Here is a 17,095-nt window from a genome sequence, read left to right on the forward strand (position 1 = left end):
AATCAAGAAGATGATATCAGAGAGGCCTGGAGAGACTTACATGGATTAAGTGAAATGAGCAGAATCAGGAGATCATTATACATGGCATTATACACGATGATCAATTCTGATGGACATGACTCTTTCCAACAATGAGATGATTGGGGCCAGTTCAATAATAAAGAAAGACATATACACCCAGAGAGCTGCCTGTGGGAACTGAGTATGAACCACAACATATCATTTTTTCTCTTTCTGTTGATATTTGCTTGCATTTTGTTTTCCTTCTCAGGTTTTTTTTCTTTCTAGAGCTGATTTTTCTTGTGCAGCAAGATAACTGTATAAATATGTATACATATATTGGATTTCACATATATTTTAACACATTTAATAAATATTGAGCTACCTGCCATCTAGGGGAGGAGGTAGGGAGAAGGAGGGAAAAATTTGGAACAGAAGGTGTTGCAAGGTTCAATGTTGAAAAATTACCCAATTAGAGAAAAAAATATATGTTTTGTAAATAAAAAGCTTTAAAAAAAATTAGGCACAAAACATTTATGTGACTTGCCCAGGGTCATATAGCTAATAAATATCTGAGGTAGACTTTGAATACAGATCTGTTCATTAACTTATAGTACGTGAAATCCAAGGTACAATGTCCACATACAGTGACCCCTAGAAGCCATCTTATTGGCTCAACATCATCCACAGGATGACATTTGCTGTTTTGTGTCAGGATTACCTACGTGCTATGTAGTCAGTGGAGCATTTATAAAGCACTTACTATGTGCTAAGCATTTTGCTGAGTCCTGGGGATCCAAATACAAGCAAAAAGAAAATAATCTTTGCCTTCCAAGGAACTTGCAATCTAAAAGGGAAAGACAATACATTGATTGGGAGAGTGTGGTGGTGAAGTAAGAGAATGAAAGATGGTTAATGTAGATCCTTCCTTAAAGCAAAGTGAGAAGGAAGAACTTGCCAACCCAGGAAGGGGCTCACTGGGGCAGAGGGAAAAGATATGAGACATGTTCCCAGTGATTATCCCCAGATTAGGATAGGTTAGTATAGCTAAGCACTGACTGGTAAATCCTTTTCAGCACTTCTGCTTGAATGTGTTACCACTTAATTCCCTTTTAATTCAATAAGCATTTACTATGTGCCAGGAACTGAATGGGATGCTGGGAATACAAAGACAAAAGCAAAACAGTCCCTTCCTCAGGGGAAGCTTACATTCTCCATCTTGTTTCAAAACTCTCTTTCTCTATATTCTCTTAAGATACAAGTGACATAGGAGCAGATCAGACCTAAATGAAGGTCATGAAGAATCAGACCAATGGAAACAGCTGGACAATGGAAGCATCAAGGGAATGACTGAATCACTGACCACCTAAGGGCTTAATGGGGCTTCCTATATGTCTAAGGGCTGTATGCATCCATCCCCCACTTCCTTCCACTTTAGTTGTGCTATAGCAACCAGTATGATACCTATATGATACCTATCTCTGGGTCAAGCTTCTTGTATGTGCCTAAAAGCAATTAGAGAGAACACAGCCTGATTCAAATACTTACTGACTACATGACTTAACTTCTCCTTGCCTCAGTTTAGTTATCTGAAAAATGGAAAGTTGTTGTAAGGATTAAATGAAATAAAATTTATAAGGTGCTTTGCAAATTTAAATTGTTGTATAAATCCTAGTGCTAAGGATGAGAATGGTGATGGTACCAAGCCAATGGTTTCTTCCACGTCGAATTAATTCTGACAGCATTCTTAATTCCTTAGTGGTGTAAGGCAAATCTGGATTCATCTTCACCACAGTGATCCAGGCTACTTCCACACTGGAACTACTTCAAAGAGCATAGTCAAGTTACAAGCTGTGGAGATGGGTTTTGTTGGACTCTGTCGCAGACTGTTTTCTTCTATTCGCTGAGCTCTCCAGCTATTTGTCCAGAGGTTAGAAAGTCACTATAATACATCACTCTCATTGAGCCTGGAAATTTTCTAAGGCTATTCTGTGGGTTGGAAAACTTCCTAGTCTCTTGACTACCTGGTTTTTCATTTGTTTTCAAGAAATGAAAAATTGTCCAAACCATAAACATATATCTTGATAATCAACAAAGGGAGGCAGAAAGAAGAGGTAATACCTGAGTTTAAAAACTGGATGTTACTCTGGGAGATGACTATGAACTATTACATAGAATTCCCAATCCCTCTATTTTTGTCTGCCTGCATTTTTGATTTCCTTCACATGCTAATTGTATACTTTTTCAAAGTCCAATTCTTTTTGTACAGCAAAATAACTGTTTGGACATGTATACGTATATTGTATTTAACTTATACTTTAACATATTTAACATGTATTGGTCACCCTGCCATCTGGGGGAAGAGGGAAAAAGTTGGAACAAAAGGATTTGCAGCTGTCAATGCTGAAAAATTACCTATGCATATATTTGTAAATAAAAAGCTATTTTAAAAAACTGGATGTTATTCACTCTCTAACTTTGGGCTAATCATTTCTCTCTGGTTTTCAGTAAGGAATGAGGTCAGATTAAATTATAAAACTAATAGCTTCAGTTTCAAAAGGACACAAGGAAGAATGGCAAAAACTATGTAGAAAATATGGTTGGAATGAAGTGATGAAGCAAGATTTATGATAATTCTGAAGTCTCTGACCTCCCATCATCCCACAAGATGTTTAGATGATGCTGATAGATATACTGATCAAAATCTGATACTGGATTTAGAGCAAGAGGACGTGATTTCAAATTCTACCTGTTTCTTATTACCTCCTTGACACTGCACAAATCTTTTATCTTCTCCATTTCTAAGTTTCCTTAACAATAAAATGTGGATTAGGGGGTTGGATGAAATGACCTCTCAAGTTTTTCAGCTCTACACATATGAATCTATGAGTTAGCAATATACATACACTCCAAAAAAAAATTTAATTGACTATACCTTAACAGAGACAGGATGTTACTGACCGCAGATGTGATTCATTTCCAAATCAATCACCTTCATGTACAATTACATTATCTAGAGGCTAGAACAAAGATCAAAGTGAACAGGTTAGAAGAAAAGATAAACAGAAAATAAAATTCATCCCACAACAAAAACTGCAACCCAAACTATTAAATCAGGGCAGCTAGATGGCTCAGTAGATAGAAAATTGACCCTGAAGGCAGGGTGACCTGAATTCAAATCCAGCCTCTTCACTTAATACTTCCTAACTATATGACCCTGAACAAGTTATTTAACCCCAATTGCCTCAGGAAAAAAATAAAATTAAAAAATAAGCTACCAATAACAAAGGCAAAGGTAACAAAACAATGATTATATAGTTGAAAGAGCCCCTAGTTTAGGGGTCAATAGACATGGGTTCATTTGTCCTTTTGACAAATGCCTTTGGTGATCATTGACAAGCTGGTGAACTTTTCTTAATCTTGAGTTCCCACGTCTTAAAATGGGAGGGTTGGAATGAATAATCTTTTTGTTCTAAAGTCTACATTTGTATAAATCTGGTTAATTTTGTTCCTAGAAAACTGTAACCAATTTGAAACAATTTGGCCCATGAGGCAGGTTAAAATAACCTTGAAATAGTCCCAAACAACAAACTCTTAATCTCCTTGCCAAGAAGAATAATGTGGCTGTGAAATTTAAAGTCCAAGGTCATTTGGTGGAGGAGTATGGAAGTCTATAGGCAAAAATCAGTTGAGAAAAATGAACCTTCAGAAAACTTGTCAAGTTATATTCTGTGCTGTTCAGAGAAAACTGATAGATGCAATTAGAAAGAAGTCAACTAACAGATGGGGGGACCAATGTATCCATAGTGATTTCTTATCAAGAAGGACAATGGTAAAAATGCATTAGAACTCCTCTATTTCAGTGGAAAGGAGGAAATAAAAAGGGGGAAAGAATAAGTTAGAGAGGAAGACAGGGAAAAAGGAAGGGGAAAGGTAAGGGAGGGAGGAAAAAGAAAGAAAGGAAAAGGAGGAAGGGAGAGAGGGGGGAGAAAAGAAAGGAGGAAGAAAGGAAAAAATTAACAAGGAAGATAGAAATGAAGAGAGGGAGAAAGGACGAAAGGGAGAGAAGGAGAGGGAAAGGAGAGGAATAAGACTAGGTATACAGAAAAAGGATAAATGGTAATGACAATCTATAGACAAAGTTGTTTAAAAGTGTCTGAACTTGAACAAATACAGGCAGAAAAAAATCCCAACTAGAGGTGACATATTGTTAGAAGCTGTTCAGTGACCAATTTTTAAGATACCTCAGAGGAGAAAAGATTTCAAAAGAAAGAAAAATGTCATGGTCAATATTTTTTATTACTACCTATGCCCAGTAAAGGATACCAAGAAGACATAAGACACTGCTAAGCCCCATGCCTCCTTTTTATCTCTGTAAAAGCCTTCATGAGAAAGAATGATCTATGTTTGCATTGAGGGGCTCACTGATGAGAATATAAGCAGAGAACAGGAGGGCTTTCACAGACAATTTTCTAGAGCTAAGCACATCTTTATGGTCACACAAGTGACTGAGAGTGTAGGGAATATAAATGAGCTTCCCTTTGCATTTAGTGCTCATTGATTTAACGAGAGCATCAGTGTAGGAGAACAAGATGCTACCTTGGAGGCTCGCCTTAGACAAGGTGTCACTCATGTGTACATTAACATCACAGAAGACAATGACAGATACATTCGCAGACATAACTTTGTTCATTGATCTGTGGGGAAGTGACATAAATCCAGGTGCCAAGCAAGCAGATGTGCTCATGTAAAATGACAGGATCATAGATTTTGAGCCACAAAGGACACCAAAGGTCATTTAGTGAGAGGATCATAACATCAGAAATTGGGAATTTAAGGAGGCCCTAGAGATTGTGTGGCCCCAACAACCTGGTTTTAGAGAGGAGAAAAAGGGCCAAGAAATAAAACCATTTGCCCAAGATCATACGGATAACAAAGGGGAGGACCAAGATCCTTGGTTCACTATGAATCCTCGTAGGTTGTCCACTTTACCATATTGGACATGAGATTCAGCAGTATCATGGGGATAATAACTCATATACCTAAAGTACTTTAACCAGAGATATGATGTGTAAGTGTTATAACCTCCATTTTTCACATAAGGAAAATGAAGTTGGTGAAGGGGGACAGGATCACATAGTCAGACAATTAGTATTGGAGATGAGATTTAAACATAAGTTACTCAAGAATCCATATCTTTTTATCCTTCCATTTCTATTCTTCTCATGGAAGGTCAAAATAGGGACAAGAACCGGGACTGAGCTAATATTAATTCAGGAACCTCCTGAGTAAGAAAAGTCTCTCTCCCAATGCAAAGAGCCCTTTATGTAAATTTAGAAGACCTATGTTCCATCCTGCCCTTCACGCTTGCTAACTAGGTGGCCTTTAATAAGTCAGTTAAACTCTCTGGACTCTCACTTTTTTCCTGCTGTACAACCTAATGCCCAGAGAATGACTTTAGTTTAAAAAGACATGGGTTCAGGGGACAGCTAGGTGATACAATGAATAGAGTACGAACTCTGCAGTCAGGAGGTCCTGAGTTCAAATCTGATCTCAGACTCAAAACTGAGTAGCTATGTAACCCCAACTGTCTAAAAAAGAAAAAAGAAAAAAAAAGACATAAGGTCATATGTTTTGCATGATTATACATGTATAACTTATATTCAATTGCTTGCTATCTCAGGGAAGAGGGAGAAAATGAAGGAAAGGAGGGGCAGGATGTAGAACTCAAAATTTTGAAAAATGTTAAAATTTGTATTTTATTGGGGAAAAATGAAATATTAAAAAAACTAGGGTTCAAGTCCTTCCTGTGACACATTCTGGCTATGTAACCTTGGGCATTTAGGGTTAGATAGAGTCTAACCCTAACCCGACTCTAACCCTAAAAGGCAATAATAATATGCACATATACCCATTAACTCTTTTTTCTTTTTTTTCTTTTCTTTTTTGGGGGGTGAGGTAATTGGGGTTAATGACTTGCACACAATTAATAAGTATTGAGTGTCTGAATCTGGATTTGAACTCAAGTCCTCCTGACTCTAGTGCTAGTGCTCTATCTACTGTGCCATCTAGCTGCCCCCATGAACTCTTTAAAGCAAATTCTAGAGCAGATACTTTGGATGAAAATTTTAAATGGGGAATAACAATAATTGAAGAAGTTTTCTGACAGTCTCATAAAAACAAAATGAAATAATAGATGGGCTATATTGTATAATTTTCAAAGCTTTAGAGATGTAACAGTTATAGGAACATAATCAATCTGAAGTTACGTCATATAGATCACCTAATAATACCTTATATTTTAACTCTGTTATTTTTCCACCTGGGATGTGAATTTCTTTGCAGCAGAAATCGTTTCATTTTCTGTCCCTGACAAAAAAAAATGAAAACAAAAACAAAAACAGAATGTCTTGGACAAAGTAAGAACTTTGCATAAAAGGAAGAAAACAAGGTGGGGGAGGGAGGAAAGAAGAAATAAACAAAAAGCAGAGGGAGAGAGACAATAATTGCTTATTGAATTGGTACAGAATTAACTAATAACCTATTGAATTGAATACAGAATTGGACCAGAATTAGCTTCTAGCTAATACCAAAAACTAGGGATAATTTTCCTTGTTTTACAAAAGACAGCACCAATATTTTACCTGTAAAAAGATAGTGAATACTAGGAGAAGTACATATTCCTGTAGAAGAAACAGCATCACCAAGGGACCATGCCTTTGATTTAGGTTTTTGAGAAAGGTATGAACACTGTTGAAATGGGTTTTTCTCTGGTGTTTTCTTCAATGAAGTTGAAGGCACAAGTTTCTGAAGATCATGAAATCCATGAAAGCAACTGGGTGGGAAAGGATGAAGCAAATTCCCTAAAAACCCTCCTTAAAAGCGCAGAGGATCATGGAGGAAATCTCCAAAATCTGTCTTCCCTTCTCTTCGATCAGAGGAAGAGAGGGATCCTGGGGGCAGACGGTATTAAGGATGTGAGAGTTTGAGTTGTTTTCATCTTACTTCGCAAGGGCTTTTGCTCATTCACTAAACATTATTTAACTACTCTAGATACTTGATAAAAATTCTTTACAATTTTCAGGCTTATAATGTGTGGAAAAAATCATGGTGATAATAATATAATTAAGGTGACATAAACTGATTTGGAGCATCACATTAAAACTCTCAATAAAACTAAAATAGAGAAAACCAATCTCATCCATACATAAGGATTCCTTTAAACAGCATATTGACAGTTTTAAAATGTATTTCATCTATCTTTTTTATTTTTTATTTTTATTCTTATTTTTATTTTTTTAGTTTTATTTTTTATTTTTATTCTTATTTTTTATCTTATTTTATTTTTATTCATTATGTTAAATGTTTCCCAAGTTTATTTTAATCTGGTTCAGGGAGCACTTGGGAATGTTGTGGGTGAATATAGCATGTGTATTTGATCCCTGTATTGATGTAGAGGAAGCTTTTAAATAGCCTAGGAGAAAAAAAGGCCTAGACTGTCTCTATGAAATAGCCATTTGCAAAGTGATTCCATTCCAATTCCAATAGACTTGTGATTGAAAGTGCCATCCACATCCAGAAAAAAGAACTATGAGTCTGAATGTGGATCAAAGAATAGTATTTTCACCTCCTTGTTACTGTTTGTTTACTTGCTTAGGTTTTTTTCTCTCATTTTTTTCCCTTTTGTTCTGATTTTTCTTTTGCAGCATGATGAATATGAAAATATGATTAGAAAAATTGTACATGTTTAAGCTATATCGGATTGCTTACTGTTTTGGGGAGAGGGAAGGGAGAAAGGGAGAAAAATTTGAAACACAAAGTTTTGCAAGGGTTAATGTAGAAAACTATCCTTGGATACATTTGGAAAAAAATATTCTTAACAAAAAAAAAAAAACAGCTATTCACAAGGGAACTTTGTCAGATCTCAGATCTCAGATTTTATTTTCTCAGTTTTCTATCTTAGTTTCCTCCAGAGATAAATCATATGATTTAGTTACAGGAAGTAGTTAAGGTAAACTTTTTTGCAAACATTTTTTGGCCCAGTGATTTTGGTCTATGATCTAGTAAAGATGTCCCATCATCTTATCTTTAGGGGAGAAATGTCAATAGCCTCTGGGCAGTGTAAGAGCTTTGTGGTGAGAACATCAGGTGTAAACAGAGGTGTGCTAGTAAATGTTTAAAGACCAGCTCCCTGGGAAATAAATGTTCATAGAAGACACTTTTAAATTTAATTTGCATTATTAATATTTTTATCACTTTCTTAAATCTAGACAATCAGCAAAACACTAGAAGCAAAGTCAGAGCAAAATTAAATGTTCATTAAGCATCTATTATGTACCAGACACTGTATCAGCACTGAGGAGACGAAGAAAAGCATGTGACAGTCTTTATCCTCAAGAAGGTTATAATCTAATAGGAGAAGACAGCTCATAAGAAGCAGCTATCAAGCAGAGGAGGGTTATGGGTTACTGGGCAGATGGAAAGGGAAGGGGACAATGAAGTACTACAACTGGAGAGAGAGATGATCTGAAGAGGTGAGAATTTCAGAACTGATTTCACCCTACCTCTAGAATGACTTTCCAGAGATCATGAAATTCACGAAAACAACTGAGTGGAAAATGAGAAATTTTTCTAAAAATCCCTTTATATGGTGGAGGATCATGAAAGAAATGGCTGAAGTCTTGTCTTCCACTCTCTTCAATCAGAGAGAGAAGGGTCCTGGGGGAAGGGGATGGGGGAGTCAAAGGTACCAAGAATGTGAGAGCTTCAGAGTAGATTTCATCTTGCTTTGCAAGGGCTTCTGCTCATTCACTGAACATTATTTAACCATCCTAGATACTTGATAAAAATTCTTTACAATTTTCAGGTTTATAATTTGTGAACAATCATGGTGATAATAACATAATTAATGTGACTTATGAGCTGATTTAGGGAAGCAAAATTTCTCAAAACATGATATTGTTGTTAATATTAACACTCATTCTTTTTCACGCTTTAATCAAGATCAATATTCTGTCTTCATAAGTTACCTCAGAAAACTCATTTCACACAGATAAGATGCTATGAATAGTTACTAAATTTGTGCTGCTTTCTTTGACATCTTGGAGTATGCTTTATTCATCCGTGGACAAAACATAATAAGATTTTTTTAATCTTGGAATTTACATGCTTCGTGTCCAAATGCAGCATGCGTCAAAACAATTCAACTCATGTGTATCATGAGCTTACAGTGAAGGATGGTACTGGTGACAGACCATGGCCTTGTTGATATCACAAATATGCACATGCACACAAACAAAACACACACACACACACACACACACACATACACACACAACCCTACTTAAATTTGGCTTCATTTGTTCAGACTCTCTTATCACTGGGTTCCATTAATCATGAGCTGGAGCAAATGCACCATGTAAATTTTGCTTTGTTCTAATTTTATTTAAAGTTTTTTCAGTGAAAAGATAGATATTTATATTCAAGAATGTCTATATTTTTGGCCTTTTCTTTGCTCTATTTGATATTTCCAGGGAGATGTGTCTCCTTAGCATTTGAAAACTGCTCTAAGATGGTAAATTGTATAATAGTTGCTGATCTGTGTTAAGGGAGGGAGACATGTAATTGAGAATTCAATGTATATAGCCAAATCAAAGATCAGTCTTGTTTAAAAAAAAAAAAGCAAAATAAATATATAAAGGATAAGGACTGTACCTGGGTTTTCATTTTTTAGAGAAGTTTCAAGTAAGGAAACTTTTTTAATGCAAGATGATAACTTCTTGACAAGATATAGTCTTAGATGATTTCTTTAAACTGAGAGTTTGTAACTTGTCCAGGGTCAGGGAGCTGGTATGTGTTAGAAAAAGGACTTCTCTCCTGGGTTTTCCAGTTGAAATCAGTTCTCTATTAGCTATACTATCTCATATATATATATATATATATATATATATATGTATATATATATACATATATATATATAGGTTTTGTTTTATTATATTTCTCTGGGGAATAAATGAAAAAAAAAAGCTTGGAAATAGAGGCTTATATGGTTTCCCAGACTCATTTGAAATGTTGATTTGGCAGATCAATGACAAATATCAAGCTTTCATCCTAAGAAGGCTGATAGATATCATTGTTTTCTAGCAAGTTTTTATAGCCTCGACCCATTTCTTGTCATCTCCCTGTCGTGTCCAGAAGGTCTCTGAGGGCAGAAAAAAGGCCATTAAAAGTAGAATCCCTGTCTCTGTTTAACTCAAATGAAAATCCAATAAGTTAATGCATAGATATTGTTTTGCAAACTCTAAAGCATCATATAAATGCGAGTTGTTAATAATGACTAAGCAGAGAAATTTTAATCATGGAGACTCGGGAATTAGCATCATCAACTGCTGAAACTTTTAGTATTGGAAGGACCAAGCATTCAATCTCTTCATTTGGGCCAAGCAAGAGGTAAGGATGGCTCTAAGCCAAAACACTGTAAAAGAGAGTCTGGCACATTTGGAATCTTGCAGTGGCCCTCAAATAGTGCCTGGGTAGGCATTTACTTTTAATACCAATTCTGTTCCTGTTCTTGCTCAGGATCTGCAATCTCATCATTGTTGGGTAACATTATGGTTTCTAGAAGCTGTGATCCAACACTGATGGTATCCATGGGTACACAAAAGAGTACTTGGTAAAGTCTTTGAGAGGTCTGGCTTACTTTGGAAGAAACATCAGCTATTTCCTAAACCACTTCAGAGATTCTTGACTTTTGGCACTGGAATTTTCACCTGCAACTCAGTGATTCAGTACAGCAAACATTTACTAAACATCTACTGTACAGATCCAATAATATCTATGTTTCTTGAGGACATTTCCATTTTTATTTCCCTAGAAGTTAGCACAGCTCCTGGTACATAATAAGTGTCTAATAAATGGTCGGTGATGGGTTGGTTTGACTGATTGACTGACTCTGGGAGAAAAGCAAGGTGACTATCAATCCCAAAGTGGGAATCTAAAATCTCAGCAGAGTAGTTTACTCCCAAGACATGAAGTGATAGATTGTATAGGGGTCTTTAAAGTGAGGAGACATGGCTTCTAGCTCTTCCTCATCCAACAGCTAGCTTTGTGATCTTGGTCAGGTCACTCCTCTTCATTCTTGCTTTATTTCCACAATAGTAACAATAAAATGGAACAAAATAATCTCCTCGCCTCTCCCAACTGAGATTCTGTTCCATCCAAGCAGATGCTTTTGAAATTATAATTGCATTTGGGTATATTGTTCTAAGATTCAGAGTTGTTTCTTATCTCCCCCTTTTACTTGCTTGGGACTGCTACCGTTGGAAAAAAAACATGACATATTGATTCAGTAACACCTAGGGTAGTGTCCAGAGAGGTGATATTTGTGAAATGTTGTTGACTGATGGATAGAAAAACATTGTGTAGGCAGGTGGGACATTCTGATGAAATCTTCAGTGTAAATTTCCCATGTAGTCTTCTGTCCCGAAGCTGTCACCTGTCAATGTGATCAAGAGGCAGTGAGATGCTATAGAAGAGTGCAGAATTGTAAATGGATGCTTTGAATCCTGATTAAATTACAGATGGAACCCTAGTAAATTACTTAACCTCTATGGGTCTCAGTTTACATCTCTCTAAAAAGGAGAGAAAGGGAGAGAAAGTACTAAACAGCACTAAACCTATGATCTTTGTTCTCTTGTTTCATTGTATTCAATGTACTAATATAATAAGTAATTATCCCATTTTAGTCACAGATACAGGCTGGGTAAATCAGACTCTTTCAAGCAGGATGGACATGAAGTTAGGTAATATGTATTAGACACAATGACAGTAACTGGTGGTTATCTGTGAATGTAGTCCCTAACTTGAAAGAACTTCACCTAGGTTTTTTCCTAATCCCCTGACTGCTACTTCCATCTCTCCAAAACACCCATATATCTATTTTTATTTGCCGACATTTCTGTGTTTGTTGTCTTCCTCAGGTAGACTATAAACTCCTTGAGTGCAGGAACTCTTTTCTTCTTTAAAAAATAAATTTTCAATTATATGTAAAAAATTTAACATTTTTAAAATTTTGAGTTTCAAATTCTCTCTTCCTTCTTCCTTCTCCTCCCTCCTCTTTGTTAAGACAAGAAATTTGATATATTTTGTGCACTCATATGAAACATTTCCATATTAGTCATTTTGTGAAAGAAAACACAAACCAAAAAATAGTAGAATTTTTAAAAAAGTATTCTTTGATCTGCATTCAGATTCCAAATAGTCCTTTCTCTGGAAGTGGATAGCAATTTTCATCATGTCTTTTGGAATTGTCTTGGATCACTGTATTGCTGAGAATATCTAAGTCTTTTACAGTTGATCATCAAATAATGTTGCTATTTTTGTGTACAATGTCCTGATTCTATTCATTTCACTTTGCATCAGTTCATATAAGTCTTTCCAGGAGTTTTTGTTTGTTTTTTGAAAGTGATCTGTTCATCATTTCTTACAGCACAATAATATTCTATCATAGCAGGAACTATTTTCATGTTAGCATTTTCATCTCTATCACCTAACTCATTGTCTGGCATCTGAAGTACTTGACGAATGTTTGTCGGTTGATTACTATTTTATTTATATCCCCAAGTCCTAGCACAGATCCTTGTGTTTAATAAGTTTAATAAACACTCAGTAGATTAAATTGGATTGGAATAGAGTGAAAGGGAATAGTTCTGTTTACCTTTAACTGTTAACAATTAACCCAACACACACACACACATACACACACACATACATACACACACACATACATACACATACACACAATTCCTGGTCATTGTCAGGAATAAAATTTTATATCCTTGGGCTTGTAATAAACCAAAAACTTCACTGTGAAATGATCTCTTTCCTTATACATCCAATTCTTTTGCTTTCTGATATTCACATTTTATTTGTCGAAAGAGACAGGAAATGGGCATCTTGTGTAAAACAGAAAATAGTATCTAGAAGAAGAAAACATTGATTGTGCTAAAAGAACTTGAGGGGAAAAATCAGACAGACTCTCAGATTTTTATGAGGATCAGAGAAAGGATAGCTCTTCAAAGGAAAAGGTATTGACTAATGGTAGAGATGCATTTCCCAACAGATATTCTGAATATGACTATTTTCAGGACTTTGAAGATTATTGATAAGAAATTCTGAATCAAAGAACTATGGTGAGACCACAGACCTATGATATGTAGATTATTTGTGGCATAAAAAATAATTTAATCATAGTTAACATCATTTCTTAAAATCATATCTAACATAAATATGGATTTGATACTTTAAAACTCAACCTTTAGAGATTCATCGCTGCTCATGAGTGATTAGAAGACAGATCAAAATACCAAAGGTCTGTGACTGAAGAAGCCAAAGATCAGGAGGGAGATATGAGAAGCTGGTGAAAGAAGCTGCTTATGATCAGTCAGTAAATATTTATTAAATGCTTACTATATGTGGACACTATATGTGGATACAATGAAAGGCAAAGGACTCTCCTTATCTTCAAGGAGCACACATTATATTGGGTGAGAAAACATGCAAAATCTGAGTACACATACATTAAAGATATCTGCAACATACTTGTTCAGTCATTTTTCAGTTTTGCTCAACTCTCTGTGATCCTATTTGGGGTTTTGTTGGCAAAAGTACTGAAGTGAGTTGCCATTTTCTTCTCTGACTCATTTTCCAGATGAGAAAACTGAGGCACCTAGTGTTAGGTGACTTGTCCAGGTTCACACAACTAGTAAGTATATGAAACCAGATCTGAATTCTTGTAAAGGAGTCTTTTTGACTCCAGATCCAGCGCTCTATCCACTGCATCACCTAGATGTTCATATGCAGTATGCATCGAGGTCATTTCAAGATTTGAGCTGAATGTGGAAGGAAGCCAGTATAAAAGCCCAGCAACAAGAGATAAGAGTATCACATTTGAGGAACTGCAAGAACACCAGTATCAAAAGGTATAAGTCAAGACATCGGAAGCTTATGGAGCTGTCTTTGTGACATAACTTTATAGAGATGGAAAAAACTACAAGAAGGGAGAAGTTGATAAGTGGTGAATCTTGGTGGCAAAGGGCTGTTGATGAGGGAGTTGATTGAGTAGAGGAAAAGCAATTGGTGAAAGATGGTGAAATTGGATGAAATACTCCACTGTGTGAGAAAATCTGGCAATAGCAAAGCTGCCTTGCTCTCTTACACCATCTTTAACTTGAGAAAGAAAATCTCACAAATTTGTGTCTTCCTTACATGATGCTGAGTGAAATGAGCAGATGCAGGAGATCATTATACATGGCAACAACAAGATTATACAATGATCGATTCTAATGGACATGACTCTCTTCAACAATTAGATGATTCAAACCAGTTCCAATTGTTCAGTGATGAAGAGAGCCATCTATACCTAGAGAGAGGCCTGTGGGAACTGAGTGTGGTTCACAACATAGCATTTTCACTCTTCTTCTTGTTGTTTGCTTGCATTTTGTTTTGTTTCTCTTTTTTTACTGGTTTGATTTGATTTTTCTTGTGCAGCATGACAATTGTATAAATATATATGCATATATTGGATTTAACATATATTTCTACCATGTTTAACATATTTGGACTACTTGCCATCTAGGGGAGGGCGTGGGAGAAGGTGAGGAAATTGGAACACAAGGTTTTGCAAGGGCTAACGTTAAAGAATTGTCCACACATATGCTTTGAAAAATAAAAAGCTTTAATAAAAAAAAATCTTGTCTTCATTGCACTAGACCTCTCACTATGACTCAAACAAGGAAATGCTTTTCTCCCTCCAAAACCTATAGAAAGCAAGTTTTGAATAGCTTGACAGATCTCAATATCAAATGAAATGATTTCTCACTGTAAGATTGCCACACTGCCAAGATATTATACTTGTTCCAAGCTCAAAGCTGCTGTTATCCTCAAAGAGCTTACCACTATTTCAGTAGCCCAAGATGATCAGAAAAAGTATATCATCCAATTAAGATAATTAGAAAGGGTCAGAAGAGGAGCAATCCTACCCAATAGGTAATGAGTCTTGTAGACTATTCCTATTAATAAATATTTCATAAATATTTAGTTTCGGCAAAAACAATGAAAGAATTTTTATTCTCGAGGAGCTTACCTAAGGGAACCAATATGTACATTATATGTGTGTATCTATAATATATGTATATATTGTATTGTGTACACACAATCTATAAGTGAACATGTATATACACATGTGTATATATGTGTGAGCATATATATGTGTATGTGTGTAAGTATATATATATACATATATATATATGTGTGTGTATATATATATATATATATATATATATATATAGGATAAATATTGTCATTGGTTGTCCCTTTTGCCTGTAATTCTCTCCTTCCTCTTCATCTCTAGCTCCAAACTTCCTGGGTTCCTTCAGCTAAAATTGCACCAAGAAGCTTTTCTTGATCCCTTATTTTTTAAAGTGAGAATGCTTTAGTTTGTATTTAGACACAATCAGTTCCTTGTTTGGTTATGGATAGGTTTTTTTCATCTTAAGTCCTTCAGAGAAATCATGGAAGATTGTACTAGTGAGGAGAGCAAAGCCATCGCTTGCTAACCTGACATGATTAAATGAATCATTCATATCTTCTAGAATATTAGATGGAAAAGGTGATTCTTTGCCTTAATTGCTACCTAGCCTTACTCACTCAATGGGTGTGAGATCTGTTGAAGATCTTAGCTTAAAAAGGTCTCCCATTGTATCCAGGGTTACCTTCAGTTGTCCTGATCTCTATCTGGCCACTGGACCCAGATGGCTCTGGAGAGGAAAGTGAGGCAGGTGACCTTGCCTATCCCTTCCTCATGTAAATCCAATTCACTTGCATGTCATGGCATCACCTCCCTGATGTCATGACTCTCTCTGAGAACAAAGGACAAACAACAAAAAGAAGGGACACAGTTGCAGGGTGTTATAGCAGAAGGAACACTGGGCCTAGAGTCTGGAATCCTGACCCTAACAATTACTACCTTGGTGATTACGGCAGTGTGGTTTGACAAAACGTTCATGAAAGATAAATTCACTGGACTTGAATTCAAATCCAATCTCTTCTTCTTATACCCTTTGTGATTTGGGGCAGATTCCTTCTCTGGGTCTCTGTTTCCTCATCTGGAAAATGAAGAGATTGATCTACATGACACTAACATCTCATCATCTCTATGATCCTATGACCTCTCTGAGCCTCAATATTCTCATCTTATTTAAAATATATTTTATTATTATTTATTATATTTTATATATATAATATATTATTATACATTATTTAAATAATAATGCTACTTTTCTCTTTCCTTTTAATTCTTTGTTCTAATCTAAAAGATGGCTTTCTGGGAATGGGAGATAAAATAGTATATTAGGAATTAAAGATGATTTTTTTAAAAAGAGATATCAATAATTTTTTAAAAATAAAACTATAACATCAATACTGCCCTACTTTCTTTCATAGTTATTGTGAGGAAAGTGTTTTGTTAACCTTATAAAGCTATTAAAATATTTAAAAATAAAAATATATAATGCTATTAAAAATAAAACTATAACATCAATACATGCCCTACTTTCTTTCATAGTTATTGTGAGGAAAATGTTTGGTTAACCTTTATAATGCTACTTAAAAAATGATCAGGATGTTTTCTCTGTCAGATGTTCCTGTTCTCAGATGACAGTGTTGACCAGTACACATATAATGAGGGAACAGCAGAGAAAGATTCTTGTGTGGATCAGATGGTTTTGCGTGTTTTCTCTCATTTTTCATTCTCAGCAAAAAAAAAAAAAAAAACAAAAAAACAAACTTCAATTTGATTCAAATGAACAAGTATTTTACTAAGCATCCATTATGCATGAAATAGTGGATATACAAAAATTGAAAATCATTGGGGATTTCTTTCAGATATGAATTATATTAGACCTAAGTTTTTTAAACTATGGGGTGTGATCCCATATGAAGCCATACAACTGAATGTGGAAATCATGAAATTATGATTTATTATCAGCAAATGTTTTATTTGTATACCTATTTTATATACATATATACTTGGAATTGT

General features: G+C 35.3%; 1 long non-coding RNA gene across 1 annotated transcript in view; it reads right to left on the bottom strand.

The window, feature by feature from the left end:
- Positions 1–775: 775 nt before the first annotated feature.
- Positions 776–17,095, bottom strand: part of LOC116419353 — a 28,838-nt gene continuing 12,518 nt past the window's right edge. The window contains exons 2-4 of the long non-coding RNA XR_004229637.1: positions 2,936–3,020; positions 1,549–1,589; positions 776–847 (exon numbers count right to left, since the gene is read on the bottom strand). This is a non-coding gene — a long non-coding RNA (uncharacterized LOC116419353). The remainder of the gene's footprint in view (positions 848–1,548; positions 1,590–2,935; positions 3,021–17,095) is intronic.

The sequence above is a fragment of the Sarcophilus harrisii genome, chromosome 5, assembly GCF_902635505.1.
Source record: "Sarcophilus harrisii chromosome 5, mSarHar1.11, whole genome shotgun sequence".
Taxonomy (NCBI): domain Eukaryota; kingdom Metazoa; phylum Chordata; class Mammalia; order Dasyuromorphia; family Dasyuridae; genus Sarcophilus; species Sarcophilus harrisii.